General features: G+C 42.8%; 1 protein-coding gene across 1 annotated transcript in view; it reads right to left on the bottom strand.

Annotated features, from left to right (window-relative positions):
* ANTXR1 (ANTXR cell adhesion molecule 1) overlaps positions 1-26,140 on the bottom strand; it is a 243,937-nt gene that overhangs the window by 42,665 nt on the left and 175,132 nt on the right. The window lies entirely within an intron of this gene.

The following is a 26,140-nucleotide window of genomic DNA, read 5'->3' as shown; positions in this document are numbered from 1 at the left end:
CTAGATGTTCTGAGCACGGATTGGGTGAGTTTACACAGGCAGAGCCTGGCTGCGGATGACACTCAGGGGCAGCACATTTATTCCAGCAGGGGAGTCTACAGCAATCAGAAGGCACAGCAAGGCTGTTGAGTGAAACTGGAGTTTTCACACAGGTAGGTGAAATCTTTTGGAAGTGTCCCTCTATGTTGCTTATGAGGGGCCTAGTGTGGGATATAGATGTGTGGGCTGTTGGTTTGATGCTAATTGTTTGTACTGTCCAGTATTTGCCAGGAGACTGTTCTGACCCATCAGTAAGCATATTTGCAACTTTAGGCCACTAGCAGAGGCTCTAGTACAGAACAAGCTGGTGCAGCTGGTGGAGTGCAGTGGGGAGTTCTCATGCACGTACTTCCGGTTTGAAGAGGTGCTTACTGTTTACAAGCACAAGATGCCTTGGCCATCTCTGGAGGACCACATGGCATCTTGGAGGCCTATCGATGTGATTGGGCCTTGAGGCAGTGGCCTCACCAACTCTGGTAAGCTTGCTCCCACCACCAAAGAGAAAATCACTCACTCTCCTTTCCACTTGTCTCTATCTCCGTGCCTTATAAACCCAACCTTGCATGGTCAAACCCTCCCTTGATAGAAAGAGAAAGAAGGAGAATACTGTCCGTCTTCTACAGCCATTGGGTGATTCCACAGGGGACTTTCTAGAGGGCCCACTGTTATTAGTTATACCACTAAGGGATGTCTGCTGTGACATACAATTTTCCAGGCTCTGTGACATTTAGGAGTTTCCCATTACAAATCACTTTTAGTGAACAATAGAGAACATGGAAAAGCTTACACGAGGTTGACTCCCTTTTAGAGCTTGTTGTATTCAAATCAGAGCCACGGAGTCCTTGAAAAGCAGCTATACCACGGGCGGAGGACAGTGCCTGGATGCCAGCTGCCTGGGTTGCACCACTCAGTGGGGCGACTCAGTCCAGATATGGGGCAAACACAAGAACACAAACAGGTGCTGCAGGCTGGAGGGGTGAAAATCCCCAAAGCTAACTCCGTCATCAGGGTGGATTCTGAGCACTTTGTTCTTGATGGTATTAGCCAAGAAGAAAAGATGGAAAACCACTAAAATATTAAACAAATATCATAAGGGTGAATTTGTAAAATGAGACTAGTAAAGTCTTAGAGAGTTGTGTTTCTATTAAAATTTCTATTTTCAAACCCATTTTTAAAAAGTCAAAGTTTATAATTGGCAAGTATAAAAAGTATAAATAGCAATTGTAATAAAATTTTAGTGCTTTATTAACCCTTTATCATCCTCATTTTACCTAGAGATGCTCCCAGAAGACTTTGTGAACTCTCTTTATTAAAAAGCAGAATGTTTATTGAGATATCTCTGCCCACTACTAATATGCAGTTGCCGATGAAGGGAACATTATAAAAGTTTACAGACAGCTATGATCACCTGAGGCTTGCAGAAAAACTAATAATTCCTGGGACAAAGAAACAAATTAAGCTATGTCTTTAGTGCTGTGAGTGAAAGTAAAAAAATATGAGCTATGGTCTCTTTCCTCAAGTCACATATAGCTTATTCAGGGAGTGAAAAGTCATTATTAACTTTAAATGAAAATGGTGCTACCTTTTGTGGCAGTAGCTGGAAGCACAGGAAGAAGGAGGGGCTGGACAGTGACCAGGGATGGGGGGAGGGCCTTGGAGGAAGTAGGGCTTCAGACAAGTGCTGAGTATGGGAAGGATAGAGGATGTGAGAAGACAAAAAGTTGGAGAAGGCGGAGCCAGAGGTGTGGATGCTCTCTCCTTCCTCTCTCCACTGTCAGCCTGGACCTCCTCCTTTACAGTCTCTCCCATTGGCCTTCACACCTGCCCTTCCTCCCAACCAGAAGGCTTTTGCTTCACTTTGCCATGAGAGCTCATCCTTCAGGTCTCAGCCAAATGGTCTCTTCTTTTTAGAAGTCTTCCCTGACCCCCTAGTCTGTGTGAAACCTTGCTCTATGTTCCCATGAAACTCTCAACTCCCTCTCCCTCAATACTACTCCTCACATCGAGTTGCAACTTAGTGCTTTTCTGAGTGATCTAACGTATATATATCCATTAGGGCAGGACCTTCCTTCATTCATGCTAACTGCCTACTGCCTGCCTAGCTGTGTACCTGCTGTAGAGCAGAAGCTCAAGACCTAATTTTTGAAAGAGCAGGTGTACCCTGTCCTATACACAGTGTTGGCAGTTAAGGGGAAGGCAGGGAAAGGTGGGATCAGGGAGATCAAAAAACACATGAGGTAGTTTGAGAGCACAGCGTATTGTGCAGGAGGCAGGGCAGAGAGAAGGGTGTTCAGCGGTGATGTCATCTTGGGCAGATATAAAAATGTTGGGAGATGCAAGAAGGTAGGCAGATAGATATGGAGATGGTTGGGTGGCAGGGACTAGCTCTGCCTTCCAAAGTTGGGTCTGGTCCTCCCTTTTTGAGAGATCAAGCTCAATCACAATTCCTACCCTCTTTCCTGGCCTGGGGTTAGGACTCAAGGAGAGCCAGGTAGTCTAGGATTAGTGGGTTCTGGTCTTGCCACTTCCACTAATTCCCTTTGTGACCTTGAACAGAGCAAGGGCCTTATCATTTGAGCCTCCTCTTCATAATAAGCAGAAAGGGTATAAGGTGGTGATTGGAAGCAAAGAAGAAAATGAGCTAGGAAGTACTTACAAGTCTCTCCATCACTTTTGCAGACCTCAATTTCCTTACCTCTAAAATGAAAGGACTAGTATTATGTGGAATTCCCAATCCATTCCTGATACTGAGGGTCAGGCTGTGGAGATACTGGGAGAAGGGAGGGGCATGCATGAATGGTCTGCAGCAGCTTGGCTCTTTGCCACACTGTGAACTCTGGAAGGCTGTCTCCTAGGTCAGATTTTGCTATCTATGCTCCAACCGAACACTTTCAGGCCAAATCAGAACTTCCCTCCAGTTCTCAGTTGAGGCTTATTGCAGAGTCACAGACTGTTCCTACAGACGCCCTTTCCCAGCGCCCTCAGCTGGAGGAACAGGTCCACTGCAGCCAAGAGGCTAGACATAAACATCACAATTGAACAAAGTAGCAAACTTCCTAAAATGCTATGCACTTGGGTGAAACTTTGACCCTAGAACCAAACCCTGCTTCCCTCAATCCTGATACTGGTGGGAAGAAAAAAATGAGGTCAGAGAATTTGAACAGGGGTGCCTTTATTACCTAACCCTGTGTCGTTCCGTCTCTGTATTTCTCCTCTGGTTGCTATTTGCAGCCTGATACCAGGACTTGACCTTCTGTTGCCACAGCTGTTTGGGAGATAAGGAAATTCAAAGGGGAAAGTCCTAAGAGAAGCTGTAAAATAATGATGATGATGGTGATGACAATGATGTGACGATGATGAGTGTGAGTGTGCATGTACGTGGAAAGGGGGGGTTAGACTGTGAAGGACTGGGAGAGAGAGGGGGAGGGAGAAGAGGGAGAGGGAGAGCCCTCAATCGCACCAACTGCCCCCACATTTATTTATTCAGAGAGACCTACTGAGGGGGAAAAAAGTTGGCGCAGTAAAAAAATCTCAAGAAGATTTATTTTGCACCACCAGCTTCAGACTAGGCCTCTCTGAAGAGAGTTGACTTGGCAGGTTTGGGGTATGGTTTGGTTTTTTCTATGGACCAAGGGTGCCTTGAACTTTTTTTTTTTTAATTCAGGAAAGTAAGCCAAGAATTAAATACTCATATTTCTCCAATGAGACAGTAGAGGAAAGATTTCCAAGGGTGAGAACCGAATAAATCCTACTGGGAATTCAAACAGCCAAGGCAGGTGCTGTGCCAAAATAAAGCACACCCTCTAGGAACACTTCCTCTGATTGGCCTCTTTTCCTCTTTTAAAGAATGACCTACTCTTACAAAAGGTTATAAAAGGTCAGGAGTCAGTGGCCAGCAAATTGGACTTTCTGTCCAGAATTGTTAGGGACTTAATATGGTGTCAGATACGGATAGAAATGTCCAAGATCTCTGTTTTCTCCATGTAAGGAGCCAATATAAAGCTTATTGTCTATTGTGCAAGAAAAGATTGAACTTCGCATAAAGACTTCAATTTGTAGATAACTTGATTCTTTTAGTCACTACTGATTTAAACATGAGACTAATTCTGAGAAGATTTTCATACACGTTGAGACGTAACTAAATTTCTGTGAAATTAATTGCAGTGTTCGGAGGAAGGAAGGGAAGAGAATGAACTCTCATCTATTGGAATTGTTTACAACTTGTCGTTTTATTTCATCCTCATAACTCCTAAAGAAGTAGGGGTTATGAGATCACTTTAACGCATGAGGAAATTGAAGCTCAGTGAGGCTAGTTAACTAAGGCCTCAAGGAAGGGATTTAACTTTAACTGGGGTTTAGCTTGGGTCCTCTGATGCTAAAACAATTGCTCTCTTTCTCCATGCCATGTTGCATAGAGATAGTGCCACCTTTATGTCTTTTTATTCCCTGCATCACCATTTAAATTCAGGCCTCATGATCTATGCTTGGACCATTGCAGTAACCTATTCACTAGTTACGAACACAGTAATCCATTGTTTTTGAGCTTTGCTAAAATGATTTTAATCTAGCTGTTCTGCAAGACAAGACATGTGTGGCCAAATTTTACATATAAATTAAAAACAACTAAGAACCTTATTAATACCTAACCAAAACAGAATTTTGCAAAACTTTTGAGGAACTTTGTATTAGATTAAATTTCTTAACAATTTAATTTGTATTAGATAAAATTTCCTAACATAACAATATAATTTGGCACTACAATATTTATCCCAGATGAAGATTACCTCACAATGGCTGCAGAATTAAATCCCAGCTTTTTAGTCTGACCACCAGGGTGATAAACTGTCATCTATATTCACCTTCCAGCCTTATGGGGCACTTCTGACTCCCTCCGCTCCAGCCTGAGAGGTCTCCTCTGCAAGCTGGTTACTGGCACTTACCACCTGGTTCTGGAGCCTTGCTACCTTGGCCCTTCTAGATCTTGTCTGCTTCACTGAGTCCCAACGCTCCTTCAAAGCCCAACTCAAGTCCTACCAGTCCCTCAGGAGGCCTCCTGTCTTCTTGGGCTGCCAGTGATCATCTTTTCTCTCCTGTCCTTTGGTCCCTCTTGGTCTGCTCAGGGAGCTCCCCTGACCACGCTCCATTCAGTCTCCTCTACAAGGAGTCTGCTCTTTGATGTTGGGACCACGTCTCATGCTTGTCTCTCCTTCCCACAGAGCCTTGCACAGCACCTCAGCAACACACTGGCTGCTAATGACCATACTCAGTGAAGAGAGGAGACATGCCTTGCTCCTGGGCTTGCTGTTTACTTTCAACATTCAGTGTTGTCAGGATAGAGGAGTTGGCTAGAGATGCAGTGAAGCAAATTCAGAGGCAAATGGGAGTGGAGAGTTTCTAGCGTAAAAGGTTTCTCTGTGGAAAGGAAAAGGCTAAAAAGAAATGCAGGACTAGGGGAAGTTCCTATTGAATGTCAACCAACTTTGTGTATTCTGGATGCTCAAATGATCAATTCCACCAAGTGGTTTAGGTGTGGTTAGAAATTTTAGGAGGGGGTATAGGCCCAGTGGATGTGTTGTTTCACCAACAAGCAGTTCAAGTGCAAACGTTCACTTCTTTACACAGACACACTCACATCTGAATTAAAATCGCCAATATTCAGGAAGGAATGTCAGCACACATAAAACAGTGGCTTAATTATTTTCATTACCTAGTTTAAAAAGTGATTTAAAGAGCTATATTCCACTGTTGGTGGGAATGTAAAGTAGTACAACCATTATGGAAGAAAGTATGGTGGTTCCTCAAAAAACTGAAAATAGAACTACCTTATGACCCAGCAATCCCTCTACTGGGTATATACCCCAAAAACTCAGAAACATTGATATGTAAAGACACATGCAGCCCCATGTTTATTGCAGCATTGTTCACAGTGGCCAGGACATGGAAACAACCAAAAAGCCCGTCAATAGATGACTGGATAAAGAAGATGTGGCACATATACACTATGGAATACTACTCAGCCATAAGAAATGATGACATCGGAACATTTACAGCAAAATGGTGGGATCTTGATAACATGATACGAAGCGAAATAAGTAAATCAGAAAAAACCAGGAACTGCATTATTCCATACGTAGGTGGGACATAAAAGTGAAACTAAGAGACATTGATAAGAGTGTGGTGGTTACGGGGGGGGGGGGGGAGGGGGGAATGGGAGAGGGAAAGGGGGAGGGGGAGGGGCACAAAGAAAACAAGATAGACAGTGACAGAGGACAATCTGACTTTGGGTGATGGGTATGCAACATAATTGAATGACAAGATAACCTGGACTTGTTATCTTTGAATATATGTATCCTGATTTATTGATGTCACCCCATTAAAAAAATAAAATTATTAAAAAAAAAAAATAAAGAGCTGTATTCCCCTTATGCTTATAGGATTAAATGAAATGAAAGAATTAGACATTAAATTAGATGCAATATGATCAAAACTGAGTAAAGAAAAAAGATAATATAGTGTAAAAACTCTATTCATTATGAAAAGTGCTTTCTTGGTGACCACAAGGAATGGTGAAAAAGATGTTACAGGGATGCTAAAATTGGGACAACCCTTAGGACTGACTGAACAATATTTTCAAATGTATCTAGAGCAATCCTGAGAAGAATTGCTTTCTGTTTCCAAATGATGGGGCCATTGCTAGCTCTGTGTGAACCAGGAAAAGGCAGCCCTCTCTGAGGTAGAATGCGCTCCTGTACCAGGGAGTTGACTGTCCAGGGGTTGCAGGCTGGACCTCTGCCAGGGACACAGCCTGCACATCTAGGTGTCTTTGTGCCCTTGGAAAATGGAAGTGATCTTAAAAAAGTAAAGTGACCAGAAAATGCCAGCCAGCTAATACATGGTGGAGCAAGGGACAAAAATCTATAGAATCACTGCATTAACTTAATTCTGATCAAGAATATTTATTAATGGCCTCTTTCATGAGACACAGTCCTGCCACAATCTTTATATATGACTAGGATCCCACTCTTAAGTAATTTATAATGTAGCCTATTATAAACTGATACAACTAGTTTATTGGTAATTTTTAGATATTATGGTATTAACTTCTCCAAGAAGCGAGAGACCCCCATTAACAAAACAATAAAAAACCTCAAAGCAGTTAGCACTGCTCTTTAGGATTGTGGGTAGAAAAGGCCATTACTTTCACTCTGCCACTAAGAAATAAACCTAGAGCAACTAAGAAATAAGCTGATAGCAATATATTCAAGGAACCTGAGAGGAGGTTCTCCTGGAGGTGGAATTTTGAAGTGACTTGCTTGTGTGATTATATCCTGAGTTACCACGTTTCTAGCATGAAGTGGAAACATTCACCTAAAACTAAAGAAAATGCTGACATTCAGGAGCCATGAGATTCTGAAAGTATCGCTGGTTTCCTCCACCTCCTCTCTCCTCAGGAGCTCCACCCCCATCTGTTCCACTCTGCTAGTCTCATCATAGACAAGACAGCAGCTATGAAATAGGTTCCTCAGCTCCCTGCCCTCTCACCTATACCTAAGAGCCCATTTTGGGCTCTGCTAACCATGTCACTAAGGAAAAGTGGCACTTCATGGCCTCTAGGTACTCTGAGTCCTCCTCCTTAGGGCTCCTGTACTCCATCAATGAGCTCTTCTTATCTACTTCTTCCTCTTCTGGGCCTCTGTTATGAACACTTAATCATGCTCAGGACCCCATTTTCATAAAACAAAAAGCCTTTTCCAACTCCATCACTTCTCATTCTCTCTCTCTTACTCTTTTTCTTTTTTTAGGTGATAGAAGGGTGGATAGTGAGACATACTCCCACATGTGCCCCGACTGAAATCCACTCAGTTCCCTTGTCTGGGGCTGATGCTCGAGTACCAAGCTATTTTTAGCATCTGAGGCGGATACGATTGAACAAATGAGCTACCCTCAGTGCCCAGGGCCACACTCAAACCAACTGAGACACTGGCTGTGGGAGGGGAAGAGGAAGAGAAAGGGAAGAGAGAGGGAGAGAGAAGAAGATGGTCATTTCTTTTGTGTGCTCTGACCTGGAATTGAACCTGGGATGTCCATATGCCGAGCAGACGCTCTATTCACTGAGGGACCAGCCAGGGCCATCCCATTCTCTGCTAAGTTTTTGTCCTGCCCCTGTCATTTCACAGAAACTCGGTCATCAAAGTTTCCATGACCTTCAAACTACTAGTATAATTAGAGGACTGGTGTCAGCTTGCATCTAACTTTTCCATCCCTTGACACTATTTACCCCACCCTCCTCCAGGATGTACCATCTTCTCTCAGTTTCCACAACTCTAGACTCTCCTGTCAAATCTTCTCTGACTCTGGCTGTTCCTCCTAAGTACACCTTTTTCTTTCCCCACCTTGACTTAAAGGATGTGACCGTGGGGTTCTATGCTTAACCTATTTCTCTTCTTTCTGTACACACTGTCCCTGGTGTCCCATCTGTTCACATTGGCCTTGTCTGCCATGGTGATGACTCCCAGATCTTCCTCTAGCTCAGAACTCTCACCAGAGCAAACTTCCTCGTGCACAGGTCAGGACTAGGGTGAGGCATCTAGGGCCCAGCTCCACAGAGGCGCTCACTCTCAGGCCCCCCAGGTGCCCACCCTGCACCCTGTACGTGCAGGACCCTGAGAGCAAGTGCCTCCTCAAAGTCTGTGCCTTAAATGTCCCTCTTGCCTCACCCTGGTCCTGCTCCTGGCCATCTTGGCTCAGATGTCTCAAAGGCACCTCCAACTTGGTAAGATAAAGGCTAAGTCCTCATCTTCTCCCCCCACAGCTCTTCTTCCTGTGCCCTCATCTTGGCGAGGTCACAGCCAGGTCAGTCACTTAGGCCAGAGCCTGGAGGTCCCCCTTGACACCCTCCTCTCCCTCATCCTCCACATCTAGCCATTCTGTCTCCTCAGCATCTCTCGAGTCCAGACTCTTCCCTCCTTGCCCACCACTGCTTCTGTTCAGGCTGCCCCCATCTCTCGTTGCCCCCATCTCCATGTGGCAGTCAGTGTGGCTTTTCTAAAACACAAATCTGGTCACACTCCTGCTTAAAGCACTTGCAGTAATTCTCCGCTGTCCTAGAGTGGTCCTTCGACTAGGTCCCCATACTGCCACTTCTCCTTGCTCCCTCCTCACTGCCTCGCTGTCTGTCTCCTACCACTGCTCATTCCTTGTGCCTCCCTGAAGGAGACACAGGCCCACCTCTGGACCCTTGCTCAAGCTTCTCTCTCATTAGAATATTGTCTTCCCACAACTCTCCTTCTGGTTTCAGCATAAAGGTAACTTCTAGCAGTTTTGACTCCAAATCTGGTGGAATGCCCTTCCTGGGTATATCCCCCACATCTCACGTACTCAGCTCAATCCCATCTCTTCACACGGAGTAGTGCTTGGGAACTTGTCCACTTGTTCCCACTCCTCAAGGGCAGGAACACAGCTTAATAATCAGTGGGTACTCACTATCAAAACGGAGTTTGGTTCATAGAAAAATGCTCAACAAGACTTTCAAGTTTGAGAGTCCTGAACTCAGATCTTCCCTCTTCCCCTTACCAACTGTGTGAATCCTTGGGAGTATTAGTAACCTGCCCTGGGCTTCAGTTTCTGTTCTATAAAATGGAGATCATAGTTATTCTCAAAGTTATTGTGAATGGGTTTAAGCTTCTAAAACCATCTGCAGTTAGTACGATGTTTGACCATCTCTTCTCTTCCAGATCATACACTGAAGTCCAGGAGGCCAAAATTAAGTTCCAGTCTAACTGGTGTCCCTAGTGTTTTGTCCAGTTATAGGCTCTAAGTGGGAGCACTAGAGATGTTTAATGAAAGCCTGTCTAAGGAAGGCAGACAAGGTGAAGGGCGATGAAAAAAAGAGTAATGCAGGGAATGTGAAGGAGGAAGAAGAGACAAGGAGAAAAGAAACGGTACTTTTTCTGAGTCCACTTATGTGACAGGAGGCTCATCTGCTTTTGAAGGACCAGGCCGAGGATGCTCTCTTCCCCTGGAGGTAACTTGCCCAGATCATTCTCGCTTCTGTGACAGTAGGAAGACTTGGTACCCATGTGACCGGAAGTTCCCTTATTGGAAACAGCTGCACAGATGGCAGCAGCCTGGGGCCTGGAGCTCTGGGAGAGGATTTCACAACCTCTGTGCTTCAGATGAGTTTCAAACATTGTTTATGCACATTTGTATATGTTTCCTGGGTCTCTTCTGATTGCAAGCCTTGCAAAACAAGCTCAGTGCACCTTGATATTTTGTTTGTGCTGATAGTGATGGAATGTACCTGACTCCTGATACCAGGTCTGGGAGAGACAAAGGAGCTGGAAACAAGGACATCCAACCCCAGTGGCTGTCTCCCGGAGCTCGTGATGGGAGGTGGGGTTTGCCTTGGGGTAAAAATGACTGGAGAGGGTTTGGACTGGTCGGTACTGAATTCCATCCAGAAAAGACATACGAGGCAGAGTAAAATGTTCTCTTTTCCATCCTTTTTATCCAAGAAGTCGTAACACTACAGCATCCAGAAGTTACGCTAACCACCTTCTTGACAAGAAAGAGACTTAAAAGTGTATACAGATTGTCACTATCCATTTCCCTTATGAGACATAAGCATAAGGTTACTAAAGAGTATGGGGAGTTGCCTTCAAAGAGTTTCCAGAAGGAAAGAGAAGATGCTTCCCTGGATAAAAAACAAGGAACTGGACTAGATCACTGATTCTCAACCCTGGCTGCCTATTGGAATCATTTGTTTTAAATCACTAGTTTTAAAACACTAATGTGCAGACCTTTTCCCAGACAAACGAAATGGAACCTTAGGGGTGGGGCCCTGGTGTAAGTGCTTTAATGCTCCCCAGATAACCAACCTGTGCAGCCAGGTTGAAAACCACTGGCTTCAATGAAATTCCGTGAGTTGCAAACTTCTCTGTTTGAAATTGGTAATCCAGGAACAGAAGTGTCTGCAGTCGGGAAGGATTTCTCTACAACTGGTTGGGCTTACTATTTAGATTTAAGCTAGGCTCGTTATTCTCCAATTGTGTCAATAGATACTCTATGGAGAAATATGGGAAAGTAGTGGCTTGGTGGTCAAATAGGTATAGAAATGTTGACTTAGAATCCCAAGCTCTCAGCTTTAGAGGGACCTTGAAGGTCACCTAGTTCCATTTATCTCACTGGTTCTCAAAATGTGGTTCCTGGAGCTGCAGTATCAACAACACTTGGGAGCTTGTTAGAAATGTTTGTTCCCAGGCCCTGGCCCGGAACAACTGAATCAGAAACTCTGAGAATAGGAAGCAGCAGTCTGTGTTTTAACAAACCTTCTAGGCAATTCTGTGCTCAAGTCTGAGGACACTGATCTGCTGCAGGAACCCTCTATGATGCCCTAGCCCTGTGGTTTAACTGGTTTTATCCCTGCTTGGTGACAGGGAGCTTCTGCATGACTTGGGCAGCCCATTCTGTTGTTGATACACTTTTAAAAAGAATTATTTAAAAACATATTTTTAAATTGTGTTGACATGGATTTAAGTGTCCCACTCAATATAACACGCTCACCCCTCAACAACATGCCCCCATTAAACTCCCTTCCCCCCTTCCCTCTGGAATTGCTGTTCTGTTATCTGTATCTCTGTGTTATGTATATACAATAGAATTTCACTAATCCTTTCACCTTTTCTGGTTTCATCCCCTCATCCCCCTTCCCTTTGGCACCTGTCCCTCTGCTCCCTGTGACCCTGCCTCTGCCTCTATTCCATTCTTCAGTTCACTGTGTTCATTAGATTCCACATATGAGTGAGATCATATGCTATTTGTCTTTCTCTGCCTGGCTTATTTCACTTAGCATAATGATCTCCAGGTCCATTTGTGCCATTGCAAAAAAGTAAGATTTCCTTCTTTTTAATGGCCACGTAGTATTCCATCATGTATATATATCATTGCTTTTTTATCCACTCATCCACTGATAGACACTTGGGCTGTTTCAAGATCTTGGCTATTGTAAACAATGCTGCAATAAATATGGGGGTGCATATCTTCTTTTGAATCAGTGCTTTGGGATTCTTAGGATTTATTCTTAAAAGTAGGATAGCTGGGTGAAAGGCAACTCCATTTTTAATTTTTTGAGGAAATGTCATACTGTTTTCCACAGTGGCTACACAAGTCTGCATTCCCACCAACAGTGCACAAGGGTTTCTTTTTCTCCACACCCTCGCCAGCACTTGTTGTATGTTGATTTGTTAATGAGCGCCCTTCTGACAGGTGCAAGGTGATATCTCATTGTGTTTTTAATTTGTATTTCTCTGATGATTAGTGAGGTTAGCATTTTTTCATATGCCTATTGGCCATCTGTATGTCCTCTTTGGCAAAGTATCTATTCAGGTCCTTTGCCCATTTTTAAATTGGATTGTTTACCTTCCTGGTGTTGAGTTTTAAAAGTTCTTTATAAATTTTGGTTATTAACCCCTTATCTGACATATCAGCAAATATGTTCTCCCATTGTGTGGGTTGTTTTTTAATTTTGTTAATGGTATCTTTTGCTGTGCAAAAGTTTTTTAGTTTGATATAGTCCCATTTATTTATTTTGTCTTTTATTTCATTTGCCTGTGGGGATATATTGGCAAAAATATTACTATGCGAAATATCAGAGAGTTTACTGCCTATGTTTTCTTCCAAGATTTTTATGGTTTCACAATTTACATTTAAGTCATTTATTCATTTTGAGTTTATTTTTGTGAATGGTGTGGGTTGGTGGTCTAGTTTCATGTTCTTGCATGTACCTGTTCAATTTTCTCAACACTATTTTTTTTAATCAACACTATTTCTTTCTTTCTTTTTTTTTGCATTTTTCTGAAGCTGGAAACAGGGAGAGACAGTCAGACAGACTCCACCATGCGCCCGACCGGGATCCACCCGGCACGCCCACCAGGGGACGACGCTCTGCCCACCAGGGGGCGATGCTCTGCCCATCCTGGGCGTCGCCATGTTGCGACCCTCCTGGGTGTCGCCATGTTGCGACCAGAGCCACTCTAGCGCCTGGGGCAGAGGCCACAGAGCCATCCCCAGCGCCTGGGCCATCTTTGCTCCAATGGAGCCTTGGCTGCGGGAGTGGAAGAGAGAGACAGAGAGGAAGGTGCGGTGGAGGGGTGGAGAAGCAAATGGGCGCTTCTCCTATGTGCCCTGGCCGGGAATCGAACCCGGGTCCTCCGCACGCTAGGCCGACGCTCTACCGTTGAGCCAACCGGCCAGGGCCTCAACACTATTTCTTAAAGAGACGGTCTTTACTCCATTGTACACTCTTGCCTTCTTTGTTAAATATCAATTGACCATAAAGGCATGGGTGTATTTCTGAGTTCTCTGTTCTGTTCTATTGATCCGTATGCCTGTTCTTATGCCAGTACCAACCTGTTTTTTTTTTTTTTTTTTTTAAATAAATTTTTATTAATGTTAATGGGATGACATTAATAATTCAGGGTACATATATTCAAAGAAAACATGTCTAGGTTATCTTATCATTAAATTATGTTGCATACCCCTCACCCAGAGTCAGATTGTCCTCCGTCACCCTCTGTCTAGTTTTCTCTGTGCCCCTCCCCCAGTACCAACCTGTTTTGAATATAATAGCCCGTAGTATAACTTGATATCAGGAAGTGTGATATTTTCCACTTTGTTCTTCATTTTCAAGATTGCTAAGGCTATTTGGGTTCTTTTTTTGGTTCTATATAAAGTTTTGGAATATTTTTTCTAGATCTGTGAAGTATGTCATTGGTATTTTAATAAGAATTGCATTGATTCTATAGATTGCTTTGGGTAGTATAGACATTTTAGTGATGTTTATTCTTCCTATCCATGAACATGGTATATGCTTCCATTTGTTTGTATTTTCCTTGATTCTTTTTTCAATGGCTTATAGTTTTCCAAGTACAAGTCTTTTACCTCCTTGGTTAAATTCATTCCTAAGTACTTTGTTTTTGTTGCAATAGCGAAGGGGATTGTTTCCTTAATTCCTCTTTCTGACAGTTTATTGTTGGTGTATAAAAATGCCACTGATTTCTGAATATTGATTTTATATCCTGCCACCTTGCCAACTTCATTTATCAGGTCTAGTAGTTTTCTGACTGAGACTTTTGGGTTTTCTGTGTACAGTATCATATCATCAGCAAATAATGACAGTTTTGCTTCTTTGTTTCCAATTTGGATGCCTTTTATTTCTTATTCTTTTCTGATTGTTGTGGCTAGGACTTTCAGAAATATGTTGACTAAGAGTGGTGAAAAGGGGCACCCTGTGTTGTTCCTGATTTTAAGTAGATTGCTTTTATTTTTTGTCCATTGAGGATGATGTTGGCTGTTGCTTTGTCATATATGACCTTTATTGTGTTGAGGTGTGTTTCTTGTATTTCCACTTTGCTCAGAGTTTTGATCATAAGTGGGTGCTGGATTTTATCAAATGCTTTTTCTGCTTCTATTGATACAATCATGTGCTTTTTATCTTCCATTTTATTTATGTGATGAATCACATTGATTGATGTATGAATATTGTACCAGCCTTGCCTCCCCAGAATAAATCCCACTTGATCATGATGTATGATCTTTTTAATGTATTGCTGGATCTGGTTTGCTAATATTTTGTTAGAATTTTAGCATCTGTGTTCATCAGGAATATTGGCCTATAGTTTCTTTCTTTGTAGTGTCTTTACCTGGTTTTGGAATGAGGATAATGCTTGCCTCATAAAAGTAGCTTCCTCCTCTTGAATTTTTTTGAATAGCTTGAGAAGGATAGGTGTTCTTCTTTGAATGTTTGGTAAAATTTGCCTGTGAAGCCATATTGTCCAGGATTTTTGTTTGCTGGGAGTTTTTTTTTTTTGACAGAGACAGAAAGAGAGTCAAAGAGAGGGACAGATAGGGACAGACAGACAAGAAGGGAGAGAAATGAGAAGCACTAATTTTCCATTGCAGCACCTTAGTTGTTCATTGATTGCTTTCTCATATGTGCCTTGACCATAGGGCTACAGCAGACCAAGTAACCCTTTACTCAAGCCAGTGACCTTGGGTCCAAGCTGGTGAACTCTGCTCAAATCAGATGAACCCATGCTCAAGCTGGTGACCTCGGTGTCTAGAACCTGAGTCCTTGCATTCCAGTCCAACACTGTATCCACTGCACCACTGCCTGGTCAGGCTACTGGGACTTTTTTGATAACTGTTTCAATTTCATTTGTTGTAATTGGTCTGTTTAGGTTTACTGATTCTTCTAGATTAAGATTTGGAAGATTGCATGTTTCTAGGAATTTATCCATTTCACCTAGGTTGTCCAATATTTAGGCATATACAATAGATCTTCATAGTATTTTCTTACAATCTTTTATATTTCTGTGATGTCAGTTGTTACTTCTCCACTTTGATTTCTAATTTTATATATTTGGATCCTCTCCCTCTTTTTTCTTGATGAGCCTGGGTTCATCATTCTTGTTTACCTTTTCAAAGAACCAGTTCTTGCTTTCATTGATTTTTTTATATTGTTCTTTTTAACCTCTATGTCATTTATTTCTGCTCTAAGTTTTATTATTTCCTTCCTTCTACTTCTTCTGGGATTTACTTGTCCTTTTTCTAGTTCTTTTATGTGCAGGGTAATGTTGTTTATTTGGACTTTTTCTTGCTTTTTAAGATATGCCTGTAATGCTAAGAACTTCCCTCTCAGGACTGCTTTTGCTGTGTCCCATAGATTTTGAGTTGTTGTATGTTCATTTTCATTTATTTCTAGGAAATTGTTGACTTCTTCCTTGATCTCATTGATAACCATTTGTTATTTAATAACATGTAGCCTCCAAGTGTTTGAATATTTTTCAGTTTTTCTATTGTAGTTGATTTCTAATTACATGGTTTCTTCCATTTCATTTAGTTCTTTTTCTAGCGAGAAGATGCTTGACATGATTTCAATTTTCTTAAATTTACTGAGACTTGTTTTGTGTCCTAACATGTGGTCTATCCTAGAAAATGTACCATGAGCACTTGAAAAAAATGTATATTCTGCTGCTTTGGGATTAAAGGTTCTGAAGATATTAATTAAATCCAGTTGATCTAGTGGGTCATTTAAGTGCGCTGTTTCTTAATTTTCTGTCTGGAGGATCTATCCATTGATGTTAGTAGGGTATTAAAATCCCCTACTATTTTAGTATTGCTGTCAGTCTCGCCTTTTATGTCCATCAAAATCTGCTTTATAGCCCTGGCCGGTTGGCTCAGCGGTAGAGCGTCGGCCTAGCGTGCGGAGGACCCGGTTTCGATTCCTGGCCAGGGCACACAGGAGAAGCGCCCATTTGCTTCTCCACCCCTCCGCCGCGCCTTCCTCTCTGTCTCTCTCTTCCCCTCCTGCAGCCAAGGCTCCATTGGAGCAAAGATGGCCCGGGCGCTGGGGATGGCTCCTTGGCCTCTGCCTCAGGCGCTAGAGTGGCTCTGGTCGCAACATGGCGACGCCCAGGATGGGCAGAGCATCGCCCCCTGGTGGGCAGAGCATCGCCCCTGGTGGGCGTGCTGGGTGGATCCCGGTCGGGCGCATGCGGGAGTCTGTCTGACTGTCTCTCCCTGTTTCCAGCTTCAGAAAAATGAAAAAAAAAAAAAAAAATTAAAAAAAAAATCTGCTTTATATATTTAGGTGCTCCTATATTAGGTGCAAAAATATTTACAATGGTTAAATTCTCTTGTTGGATTGCTCCTTTTATCATTATGTAGTGGCCTTCTTTATCCCTTACTATAGCCTTTGCTTTAAAGGCCATTCTGTCAGATATAAGTATTGCTACCCTAACTTTTCTTTTTAATTTCTATTTGCATGAAACACTTTTTTCCACCTCTTCACTTTTAGTCTATATGTATCTTTTGTTCTGAGGTGGGTTTCTTGTCAACAGCATATATACAGGTCCTATTTTCTTTTTTTTTTTTTTAATTATAATTTTATTTTTTAATGGGGTGACATCAATAAATCAGGTTACATATATTCAAAGATCAACAAGTCCAGTTTATCTTGTCTTTCAATTATGTTGCATACCCATCACCCAAAGTCAGATTGTCCTCTGTCACCTTCTATCTAGTTTTCTTTGTGCCCCTCCCCCTCCCCCTTTCCCTCTCCCTTTCCCCCCTCCCCCCCCCCCCCGTAACCACCACACTCTTATCAATGTCTCTTAGTTTCACTTTTATGTCCCACCTACGTATGGAATAATGCAGTTCCTGTTTTTTTCTGATTTACTTATTTCACTTCGTATAATGTTATCAAGATCCCACCATTTTGCTGTAAATGATCCGATGTCATCATTTCTTATGGCTGAGTAGTATTCCATAGTGTATATGTGACGGGTCCTATTTTCTTATCCATGCAGCTACCCTATGTCTTTTGATTGGAGCATTTAATCCACTTATGTTTAAGGTTATTATTGATATGTACTTATTTATTGCCATTTTATTCTTTAAACCTACAATGTTTTCTCTCAATTTCTTTTTTCCTTTGCTCTTTTTATAGCAGGCTCCTTAACATTTCATGTAGTACTGGTTTGATTGTAATGAAGTTCTTGTGTCTTTTTTTTTTTCTGGGAAACATTTGATTTCTCCTTCAATTTTAAATGATAGTCTTGCTGGATAAAGTAGTCTTGGCTGTAGGTTTTTGTTTTGCATCACTTTAAATATTTTTTGCCAATCTTTTCTGGTCTGAAGTGTTTCTGTTGAAAAGTCTGATGTTATCCTTATGGGGCTCTTCTGTAGGTAATTAGCTGCTTTCTTTTGCAGCTTTTAGTGTTCTTTGTCTCTTAACTTTGGCATTATAATTATGATGTGTCTTGGTGTAGGCCTTCTTGAGTTCATCTCTAATGGGACTCTCTGTGCTTCTTGTACTTGTGTGACTTTTTCCTTCATCAATTTAGGGAAATTTTCAGCTATGATTTCTTCAAACAGGTTCTCTATCCCTTGTTTGTTCTCTTCTTCTTCCGGAACCCCTATGATGTAGATGCTGTGTCTCTTCATGATGTCACAGAGTTCTCTTAGAGTATCCTCAGTCTATTTAAGCCTCTTTTTGCTGCTCTGCTTATGTGCTTACATTTATCTTGTCCTCTAAATCGCTTATTTGATCCTCTGCTTCATCCAGCCTGTTGTTGATTACTTCTAGTGTAGTCTTCATTTCTGATATTGTATTTGTCAATTCTGACTGGTTCTTTCTTATGATTTCAATGTCCTTTTTGATGCTGCTATCTCTTTGTTTTTCTCATTGTGATCACCCATTGTTGCTCTAATAGACTTGAACATCCTAAAAATCATTATTTTAAGTTCTGTGTTTGATACTTTGGTTTCTTTCATTTCATTTAGTTCTTTTTCTAGCGATTTCTCTTGTTGATTCATTTGAGTCATATTTCTTTATCTGCCCATTTTGTCTGCATATTAGGTAGCACTGTCTGACTTTAAAATTTGTTGTGGTGTCTTTATGAGGAAGATGGGCTCAGTGGTACTAACATCCTGGCCACCTGAGTTCCTTGCTCTAGGAATGCTTCTTGAGGGTAGTGTTTACCCTCCTATTGCATGTGCATATTGAATGTAGTTGGTCCTTTTGTGGGTGTGGTTATCCCTTTAGGCTGGTTGGCTCTAAGGGTCAACTGTGATCACGTATATTTGACAATGTGCAGTGTCTGTCCTGTTGGGTGTATTTATTCTTCACAGCGTCTGGTGCCTGCTGGCCTCCTCTTCCTGACATGCTGTTTGTGTAGCTAGCTGAGTCTAGCATTGGTGCTGTCTGCCATCCACTACTGGTTGTGTTGGTTCTGGGTCTTCTTGGGTTGGTGTCAGCTTTGTTTGAAACCCACTGAAGGCTACCTGTATGGAGCTACTGCTCTGTTCACTCTTTGTGTCTGTATTTTCTGTGCCTGGGTAGTATGGGAGGGGCCAACTTAGTTATAAAGATCAGCTTCTTTCTGCTTAGAGATGATGAAGACAGCAACTCTGTAAAATCCCCCAATTCCATAAGATTTGCCTCCACTTTTCAGCTGCTCCACCTCCTGTTGCAGCTGTGTAGTCTTCCCAGAGTCTTTTGTAGAAAGACTGTAGTGTGGGCTCAGACTGTCCTCACCCCACCAACCCCTCTACAGGTTGCAAGCTTGATGGGTTAGGGAAGCTGAGGTTGGAAATACAATGTTAGTGGTACCCCCTACTTCAGGGGTCTCTTCATCAGGAACTCAGTACTGGAAATGTGGTTCCTATTCAAGAGCCTAATCCATCAGACATTACTGGATACTCTAATTCTATTTCTCCTCAGTAGGTGAGCAGCAGGTTCGGATTGGGTGGGGCCAACAGTCCCCTCTACAGAAGCTTTTCCAGCTTGTGAGTTCCTGGTCTCAGGGAGGAAGACTGAGAGAGTCTTCCCTGGGGCTGACTGTGCCCCCCACCCAGAAAGTGGCCAAGCTCCTCAACCAGACCAAACAATAGGCTTGTGGGGACCCACACTTTAATTGTCCATGCTCCAAGCCTCTCTCTCTTTCCCCTTGTGGTATCTAGCCCAGAGGGGCAAGATATCCAGCAGCCAGGCTGGCTGACTGTAAGCTCCACACTATCCATTGCACATGAGCCGCTGTGCTGGTGCTGATCACAGAGAGCAGAACTCGCTTCAGTTGGGCCAGGTCTGAGGAACCCTTCCTTAGGACACACCAGTAGCAAGGGTTGTTAAGTCCTGAACCGATGCTCTCCACACCTGGCTACTGGATGTGCCAGCCCTAGGCCTCCCTGGAGGGAACCCGGCACAGACCAGTGGGAGACTCTGCCTATGATTGGCCCTCAGCAACCTTCTTGGAGCTATAATCCAGAGTTTGTGGTTGCCTTTGCTGGGCCCAGGTGCACATGGAAATAAGCTGCACACCTAGGCTAGCTTTTACCCACACTAGGTCTGGGGGAAGGTCAGCTTAAAAGGCCAAGGTTCCCTTACACCCACCTCCTGCAGCCTCTGTCTGCTGGCTGCTTGATGGGCTTGGCCACTGAAAAAACCTCTGGTAGAGTCTAAAGCCTGCAGCAGTTCAGGGTTAGGAAGGGTGGTGGGTGTGGCTCCACACCTCGGCCCCAGGTATCAGTCTGTCCAGACATTTTTCACAGACCTCAGTAGGGTGTGGCCCCAGGAGCCCAGTAGGTGTGGCCTCTGAGACCCAGAGATGTGGTCTGCCCACAGTCTGGACAGTTTCTACTGAATCTCCCATGAGGTGGAAGCACCAGTCATAGACTCTGGAGAGTGCAGTGGAGGGGTAAGCTCTGGTCTCAAAGCCAGAAAACTGAGTCCCTGATGCGCCCCCCTGCCTCTGGGTTCATTTCTCAGCATGGCCCTGTCTCTACAGTGTGGAGCAGGAGAGGTTCCCAAAGATGGGGAAGCTGCTTTCCTCCAGGCTGATGCCACATGGAGGCGACTGTTCCACCAAAGAAAGATGGTGACTATAGTATTGGGGAATGACTCAGCATAGAGGTTCCAGTGGCCGTCCCCCACGGTGTGTTTCTCCTCAGACCATCAACTTTACACTCTCAGTCCTCTCAGCCCCCCCCAGCTCTCCCTCCTCTGGAGCCTGGATCAGTGGTTGTGAACGAGATTTTCTGCGCTGGCCCTTTTAAGATGAATCCTGTGTCTCTGAGAGCTCCCATCTCTCTCACAGACAGAAACCTTGGCTCTGTTCACTGCCAAATGCTGTGTTGGTGCCTTTTCTAGGCTCTGAGGGGCTCTAGGCTGGAGTGTTGAACCTGGGACTTAAGACCCTCCCCTCTCAGGGTGAACCTCCCACAGTGAGAGTCCCTCTAGATCCTCCGCCGCCACTTGCTCCTGGGACCTGGGCAGCCCTTTCCATGCCTCTGCCCTTCCTACAAGTTTTGTTGTGGCTTCTTCTGTGATCCTTGGTTATAGACCCCTTTCATTTAGTCCAAAGTTAGTTTTCAAGATGATTGTTCTTAAATTGTAATTCAATTTGGTCCTGGGAGGTGCCAGTTGAAATGTCTGTCTACTCTGTCGTCATCTTGGAATCTGAAACTCTTATCCTTAATTTCTTTAAGATAAAATCTGCTTCCTTGTAACTTCTACTTGTGGCTCCAGTTCTGTCCTTCAGGGTGACCCACAGTGAATTCAAGTCACACCACAAACACAAGAAATTAAGGTGATGCTCTAGGACTTCTGGTTCAATATAACTGATGGCTGCTAGCTCCCAAAGGCCCTTTCTCCAGATTTACAATAAAGTACCCAGGGAGGTACAGAAAAGGTGCCAACTCACATTACTACCCCAAACTAAGACCGAGGGAGTAGAAACTGTAGAAGCTTTTTGTGAAAATTTATGTTCTCTTGGAGTAGGGAAGACCATTCTCAGTTTGACACCAAAAGCAGAAATTACAAAGATTTACAGATTTGACTATAAAATTAAAGATAACTTCAATATATTTTTTAAAACTTAGAAAGGTAATAACAAACTAAGAAAAACTTTGGCTTTCTACATAATGATAAATTTTAAATTTCATAAGGTAAGCATAGTATACTTATGCATAGCACAAGGTTGGACACATAATGGGCTCTTAAAATATTTGATTAGTATATGCATAAAGATGAGTTAAGTGAATGAGCATATAAAAACCAATTCTACCCTGGCTAGTTAGCTCAGTGGTAGAGCGTTGGCCTGGCATGTGGAAGTCCCAGGTTCGATTCCCGGTCAGGACACACAAGAGAAGTGACCATCTGTTTCTCCACCTTTTCTCCTCCTCCTTCTCTCTATCTCTCTCTTCTCCTATGGCCATGGCTCAAATGGTTCGAGCAAGTTGGCCTCAGGCATTGAGGATGGCTCCATGGCCATGCCTCAGGCACTAAAATATCTTGGTTGCCAAGCAATGGAACAGCGGCCCCAGATGGGCAGAGCATCACCCCCTAGTGTGCTTGCTGGGTGGCTCCTGGTCAGGGCGCATGAGGAAGTCTGTCTTTCTGCCTCCCTGCTTCTCACTTTATATATATATATATATATATATATATATATATATATATATATATATATATATATATATATACACACACACACATACATATATAAATTCTAAAATATCTAATAAAAATGGGTCAAGGGCACGCATATGCAATTGACAAAAGAAAATGAATATTAAAAAATGTTCTACCTCAGTGGTAAAAAATGCAAATTAAATTAGAACCTATCAAATAGCTAAAATTAATAATACTGGTGAACATTTGGGGAGATGGGCTTTTGATAGCTGTGGACATAAGGGTTAACCCATACTGCATTTCAGGAGGGCAATTCAGCAGTATGTATCAAAGCTTTAGAGGTTTGCACGCTGCTTTACTTGGGACACATTCTAAAAAAACACACATGAATGTGCACACTAATTTGACAGCAAGAATACTAACTGGACCTTCATTTATAACAATAACTGTTTAGAAATAAATGTCCAAAAAGAGAAGACAGGCAGAATATTATGTCACAGATAGACACTAGAATATGACCTGGTCATTAAGATGATGTTATTCCAGGATATGTGGTTACATGGAAAGATTAATTTTTGCATATGATTGAACGATAAAAAGAAAAGTTTATGCAAAATGGGATGCATAATGTGATGAGTAAGAAATGACCAAGTTAAGAAGAAGCTCTGTCAGTGCCTTTGTCTTTCTCAGATAAACATTCTCAATCCCTTTCACCATTTGTTCTTGAAAGGTGAGCAAATTTTCTAAACTGAAAGAGCAGCCCAGGTGTGTAGAAAGTCTTAGGGACCATCTTGGAAAATACTTGTGGGACACAGGTTTCAACTTCCATACTTTGCTTAGTGTCTGAATGTGCTCTGCTTGGCAATGCCCCTGTACTGTGTGGATCTGGACAGCAGCTCTTTTGTGTTTACAGAGAACAATGAACAACATTGCCAAGGTGATAGTTTACTAGGTAGAGATGATGGGAAAGGCATTTCCAGCAGAGAAACTAGAACCTGCAAAGGCACAGAGACTCCAAAGCTTCTGGCATGTTTGGGGAATGGTGAGCAAGTCCAGGCAGCCAGGACCGACATGAAGTGATGAGGCAACCTGGGGTGAGTAGCAGATGAAATGGAAAGGAAGCCTTTCTAGATCAAGCTAAGTATTCTGTGCTTTTTCCTCATCTTTGCAAATCGGAAGCTTTGGGATGGCATACTGAGGTTCAGCGGTGGCCCCACACTGGAGGCATGCAGGTAGGGGGATGGTTTATACAAAAGATACCATATGCTTAGTGAACTCTGAAATGTTAGGATCAGTGTTGCTGGTTTATTATTTAAATGGTTTCTTCTGGCACTTTCTCTTTTATATTGGCCCAGGATTTCCTGGTGGGCTCTAAAGAAAAACAGGACTGTGAGCCCACCCCAGGCAGAGAGAGGAAGAAGTGTGGTGGCAGACAGAAAGCATTTGTGTCTCCTGCTGTTGTCCCATTCATGTTTTCTGGACCCAGGGCTTGGACAACTTTGAGGAGGTGAGCACCCATCCCAGGGAAGGGTGGGGCTCTGGGCTCTGACAGCCCCAGCCATCTGCTCTGCGATGGGGCCTGTAGGTGCTTAGCCCTTTCAGCAGCCTCAAAAGCTTCACTGGTGCAACTGAATCTGCATCTGTAGGGTTGGGGGTAGGTAACGGGGGGGTGGGGGAGATGGGCCAGGTAGGGACTGGGAAGGGAGAACTGCCAGCTTTCTGTGAGGTCTTCGTGCATTTGAAAGAATTTAGAAATCAACTGAGAATGTAATTAGGTGATTTTTGTTTTGTTTTGTTTTTTTAAATCCAGAACCTGTGACTCTTGTTCACGAGCACATGTCTGGATTTAGTCATTTTGAGTTTATGGAAAATGTGGTCAGCCCATAAATCAGTGCTGAGGAATTCTTACAGAGTCATCACTGCGTAAGTAATGTAGACCTGTTAAAAGTCTCTTGAGGTAATGCAAACGAAACAAAATAAACATATAGACAAAGCTACAATATAGTCCTCCCTTCCCTGGAATTCTCTCCTGACTTGCCATAAGGCAGCTTTGATTTCTTGTTCCTGACTAATCTGTGCTCATTCTAGTGTAGTAACTCTGGGTGTGCATCAAACTGTTTGTGGCCGTTGTCATAACTACGTGGACACAATTTCCTGCATCTATTTTTCCTATGTGTCTTAAAATTTTATCAAGGTTTCTATAGAGAAAGTCCGCTTGAAAGTAGGCTGGACAACCATAATTTGTGACAGATCTGGCTTAACCGTGTCCTAATTCTTAGACCTCCTGAACTTCAAATCTGTTATTTTATGTGTTTGGGAAATGAAAAGTCAAGGTGGTATTGTGTTTCTCAGAAGCATACGGAACATCTTCAAATGATAAATACAAACTTTCTTTCAAAAGTAGTAAATAAGAGATTCAATTTAGACGTGATTCATTAGAAGAAATTCTATGTTTTCATTCCATTGTTTCTCGATTGATTCAATCAGCATTTTGTCTCCAGTTAGTGCTTATATCTTACATATGATAATATTTATTTTTAGTCTTCCTCTTTCCAAACCTCTCCAACTTCTTAGGTTGACCCAGTTAATAAATTTGTTTCGACCAAACTGGTAAGCGGGGAATGGAATGTGGACTGAGTTAGCAGAGATGTTTATCAGTGACTCTGAAATGGGCTTGAACACTGGACCAGCATGCATGTTCTGTCACAAAAAAATAGTACTGCTGACACTGAGTTTTGGCAGCTTACTATTTTTTTTTCTTATCTGTTAGGTGAGTCTCATGCGTGCTAAAAGAAACCAGATGTACAACTTATAAAGCCAAATACCACCCTGAGTGTAAAGTTTATACTCTAGGCTCATTTCTTTGAACTGTAGAGTTTGCACCTTAAAATTTGTTGTAGCAATGTGTTCTTGTTGACTTTCATAGACAAAATACTAATTTCACATGGCATGAGGGCCAAGGTGGTCAAGCATTTCCGTGACCTGGTTTCTTTCGTGTCATCTTGTTTGCTGTCCCTGTCATACTTGGGGCAGGAACCTGGGCAGTAGCTTGCACAAACAATGACACTTCAGACCCAAATCCCTCAGCCACAAAATGTCCATTGTCACCAGGGCCTGCCTGACAAGCTCTGCTTCCGTGTTTTATTAGTTGTGTCGTGGTGAAGAATGGGTATGGCAGAGATATGGACATATTCGACATACACAGATTGCAATATAATTTGAGTTTTTGCATCAACTCTCCACAGATAGTAGAAAGACACAAAATAAGTAATCAGAATAACACTTGCCATTGATGGAGCATGACTATGTGTTCAATGTTGGCCAAAGGCTTTACAAACATTACCTTCTCCAACCAGTCACACTGTGAAGTAGTTACTATTAATTACTTTATAAAGATGAAGTTCAGAGAGGTTAAGTGACTTGCCTGGAGTTACCTTCCAGCCAGGAAGAAAGTGAGATTCAAACCTAGCTCTACCTGATTTGAAGGGAGATTTAAATTAGATGCCTTCACTTTGGGTGAAGGTGCCTGATTCCTGAGAAGCAGATGGAAGATGTGGGCTGCTGGTAGTTAAGGAAGAATGTGGTCCCAAGCTTTGGCCCGTTAAATGTATGGAAGAGAGACTCACTCTTATAAGAAGATGTGGCAATGATGCGATTTCAGCAGAACTGAGGCTGTTTCAAGTGCTGATACTATATAAGCAGAACAAGTGTTCAGCTCCTTAGTTTGCTCACTTATAAAATAAAGACATAGGCTAATAATGGTTTCTCAGGTCTCTGCTGGCTCTTTCCTTCTAACTACTCTTAGTTGGAGATGCTCCAAGTTTGGTCTGGACAGTTTTGGGGCAAACCCTTACCATGGTAGAAGGTCCTCCTATGATTTTGGATATTTGGGCTCAATGCCTGCTGGAAGATGGTGGGAGTTTCCTGTGGCCCATATTCCCTTGTCCATCTTGTGGCTCTGGCATCCTGTTTGTCACCACTGCCCAGTGTGGCAGGGAGCATCAGGCCTCTCTCTGGGACGACTCGTTTAGAACCAGCCCCTCATTATTCACTCGCCATAACTATACATGAAGGTCAGGTCCTAGGAAGCTAAACCCAACCTATTTCTGTCAAAATCCTTTTCAGAAAAGAGAG

The sequence above is a fragment of the Saccopteryx bilineata genome, chromosome 3 (genome assembly GCF_036850765.1).
Source record: "Saccopteryx bilineata isolate mSacBil1 chromosome 3, mSacBil1_pri_phased_curated, whole genome shotgun sequence".
Taxonomy (NCBI): domain Eukaryota; kingdom Metazoa; phylum Chordata; class Mammalia; order Chiroptera; family Emballonuridae; genus Saccopteryx; species Saccopteryx bilineata.
Note: the sequence above shows the minus strand (reverse complement) of the source record. Positions and strands in the feature narration are given on the sequence as shown.